Here is a 4,225-nt window from a genome sequence, read left to right as displayed (position 1 = left end):
TCTCTTTAGATTCTATTTAAATTTTAGGATGAAGTTTTCTTTTTCTGTAAAACATGCCATTGGGATTTTGATAGGGTTTGCAGTGTGTAGATCAGCCTGGGTAGTGTGTTGGAAGAACAGATCCAATGGAGTGTGTGTGTGTGTGTGTGTGTGTATGTGAAAAAGAATTGACTCATTCAGTTATAGAGGCTGGTAAGTCCCAAGATCTAGAGGGTGAGTTGGCTAGCTGGAGACCCAGAGAGCCAGTGGTTTAGCTCTAGTCCAGGTTAGAAGGCCTAAGAACCAAAGCAATAGAGCTGATATTTCAGTTTGCGTCTGAAGGCAGTAAAAGAAGCTGACGTCCCAGTCCAAAGGCTTTCACACAGGAGGAACTCTCTTACGTGAGGAAAGTTTGCCTGTTTTGCTTTATTGAGACTATCAACTGATTAGGTAAAGCCCACCCACATTATCGGGGGGAAATCTGTTTTATCCAGTTGACTGATTTAGATGTTAATCTCATGGGAAAGCACCCTACAGAAACACCCAGAATAATGTTTGACTAAATATCTAGGCGCTCTGTGGACCAGTCAAGCTGACACATAAAATTAACCATCTCAGGACAGTATTTCGTATTCCAGTCTGTGTAGACAGATGTCTTTCCATTTGTTTGTGTTTCCATTTATTTATATTTCTTTTTAATTTCTTTCAGCAATGATTTGTAGTTTGTAGTGTACAAGTCTTTTGGCTCCTTGCTTGAGTTTATTCCTCAGTATTTTATTCTTTTTTGATGCTAATGTCAATGGAATTGTTCTCTTAATTTCGTTTTCAAATTGTTCTTTTTTAGTGTGTAGTGATAAAACTGAATTTTGTTTCTTGATTTTGTGTCCTGGAACTTTGTTGAATTTGTTAGTTCTACCAGTTGTGTGTGTGTGTGTGTGTGCATGTGTGTAATCTTTTGGGTTTTCCATGTACAAAATCATGCTATCTGCAAACGGAGATAATTTTACTTCTTTCTGATTTGAATGCCTTTAATTTCTTCTTCTTTCTTAATTGCTCTGGGAGGAAGAGCTTTTCAGTTTTTCACCACTGAGTATGATGTTCGTTGTGGACTTTACTTATATGGCTTTTATTGTGTTGAGATAATTTCTTTCTACTTCTAGTTCTTTGAGTGTTTTTATCATGAAAGAGTGTTGAATTTTTATGCTTCTATAGAGATGATCATGTGATTTTTGTCCTTCATTCATGTTAATGTGTTTTATTGCATTGATTAATTTTTGTATGTTAAACTATCCTTGCATCCAAGGGATAAATCCCATTTGACCGTGGCACATAGTCCTTCTAATGTGCTGTTGAGTTCGTTTTGCTAGTATTTTGTTGAGGATTTTTGCGTCTGCATTCATCTGGGAAACTGGCCTGTAATATTCTTTTCCTTTGGTGCCTTTGATATCAGGGTAAAATGAGTTTGAAAGTGTTACCTTTTCTTCAACTTTTTTGGAACAGTTTGAGAAATATTGGTATTAATTCCTTAAATGTTTGGTGCAGTTCTCCATTGAAACTATCTGTTTCTGTTTTTTTTTTTTTTTCTGTGTGTGTGTGGGGGTGAGTTAGTGATTACTGATTCAATCTCATTATTGGTCTATCAGGTTTTCTATTTCTCCTTGATTCCGTTCTGATAGATTGTGTGTTTCTAGGAATTTATTCACTTCTTCTAGGTTGTCCACTTGCTTTCCAAACAATGGTTCATAATGTCCTCTAATAATCCTGTTTGTTTCGGGGGCATTGGTTGTAATATCCCATCTTTTATTTCTGATTTTAGTTATTTTCATCTTTTTCTCTTAATCTAAGTATTTGTGAGTTTTCTTGATCTTTTAAAAAACCAAATACAGTTATGTTGATTTTTTTCTGTTGTCTTTTCTGTTCTTTATTTTTTTATCTCTGCTTTAATCTGTATTTATTCCTTCCTCTGCTGGCTTTGGTTTTCGTTTGTTCTTTTTCTAGCTCCTTGAGGTGTAAAATTATATAGTTGATTTGTGATCTTTCTTCCTTTTTAAGGTACGCATTTGTAGTTATAAACTCCCAGCATTGCTTTCATTGTACCCCATAACTTTTGGCATGTTGTGTTCTCATTTTTCCTGTCTCAAGATGTTTTCTAATTTTCCCTGTGACTTCTTTTCTGACCCATTGATTGCTTAAGTATATGTTGTTAAACTTTCATACATTTGTGGAATTTTCCCACCTTCCTTGTGCTGTTGCTTTCTGGTTTCATTTACTGTGATCCAAAAAGATACTGTGTGTAATTTCAGTTTTCTTGAAGTTGCTGAGGCTTGTTCTGTGGTTTAACATGTAGTTTATGCTGGAGAATGTTCCATTTATACAGGGGGATGTGTATTTCACTGTTGTTGGATGGATTGTTCTGCATATGTTGTTAAGTTCAATTGGTCTGTAGCCTTGTTAGGTCCTCTATTTGCTTGTTTGGTTGTTTTTATCCATTATTGAAAGTGGGATATCAAAGTGTCTTACTGTTATTATGTGGCAATATATTTCTCCCTTCAAATATGTCAACATTTGCTTTCTATAGTTAAGAGCTCTGAGGTTTGGTGCCTAAATTTGTGTAATTGTTATATTAGGTTGATGAATTGACCCTTTTAGCATTATATAATGTCCTTTGTCGCTTATTACTGTTTTTTTTTTATTTAAAATCCATCTTATCTGATATTAGTATAGCCATTCCTGCTCTCATTTTGCATGGAAAATCTATTTCCATTCTTTAATTTTCAGCCTCTGTGTGTTCTTAGACCTAAAGCGAATCTCCTGTAGACAGTGTATATGGATTCTGTTTTTTCCCTAATCATTCAGCAAATCTATGTATCTTGGCAAGTTTAATCCATTTACATTTCAGGTAATTATTGATAGAATGGACTTTACTGCCAATTGTTAACTATTTTCCATATGTCTTGTAGCTTTTTTTGTCCCTCCTTTCATCTCTCATTGCTTTCCCTCCAATTTTGTTGATTTTCTTTTTTGTAGTGATATGTATTAATCCCCTTGCTATTTCCTTTTTTATATAGTCTACAGATATTTTCCATGTGGTTACCTTTGGAGTTATATAAAACCTCTTTAAGTTATACACTATTTTAAATGGCTGAAACCAGCTTCAGAAACATATAAAAACTGAATTCTTTCCCAGCTCACTTCCTTTTTATGGTATTAATAACATACATCTTTATATATTGTATACCCATTAATATAGGTTTTTATAATTATTTTTTATGTTTTTCTTATTTAATTCTATTCACCAAAATTCTCATAGTGTTTGGTCCATGTATTTGTCTTTACCAGAGAACCTTATATTTTGACATGGCTTCAGAGTGCTGTTTACCATCCCTTTGTTTCAATTTGAAGGTCTTCCTTTAGCCTATCTTGTGGAGCAGGTCTAGTGGTAAAGAACTCCATCAGCTTTTGCTCATCTGGGAACGTTTCCAGTCTTGTGGAAGTGGGGCCCAGGATCTGAGATGGCTGTGCAAGTGCAATATTAGACAGTTGTGTGGGTGAGGTTATCTTCCTTTCATCGCTCTCTGTCTCTGCCTCTCTTCCTGTATTCTCTTGCATGATAAGACTTTCTATGTAGAAAGAGTAAAAAGCACATATAAACTTAAAAATAACCTAACTGCCCTAAACTACAGTTTTGGTTGGCACAGAACTCACTTTCTGAAGAAGCACATACAACTGTTTGACCAAATGTTTCATCACCACATACCTAAGAGTAACAACTTTTCAACCTGCCATAGCTTTACCATTATGGCTCCAAGTCCAATCCTTCCTATTCAGCCAATTCTAAAACTTTAGATTCTGTAACTTACAGCTTGCACTTTGAGGTACCACATTCTAAATCAATTAGAATCTGAATTTAGCTCCAGTAACAGGGACTCCAAAAACAGTAGCTTAAACAAATTAAGTAAAATTTTTTTTTCTATTTAAGGAAAAGCCTGAAGATGGGCAATCAAAGGCTGAAATAGTACTTCATGATGCTTTCTGAAATTCAGACTCCTTTTGTATTTCTGCTCAATGTGAGAATGATCATTTAGCCTTCACAAGATGGCTGCTTGAGCTTCATCTTTCACATCTGTCTTCAAGGCAGCAGAGAGGAAGAGAAGGTAAAGAACAAAAGGAGATGGGTCAACTGATTCATCTCTCCCATTCATGTTTCTTTGCCATAAAATATATTTGTATCAGCATTTAGGTAACT

This window comes from Cervus elaphus, chromosome X (assembly GCF_910594005.1).
Source record: "Cervus elaphus chromosome X, mCerEla1.1, whole genome shotgun sequence".
Taxonomy (NCBI): Eukaryota; Metazoa; Chordata; class Mammalia; order Artiodactyla; family Cervidae; genus Cervus; species Cervus elaphus.
Note: the sequence above shows the minus strand (reverse complement) of the source record.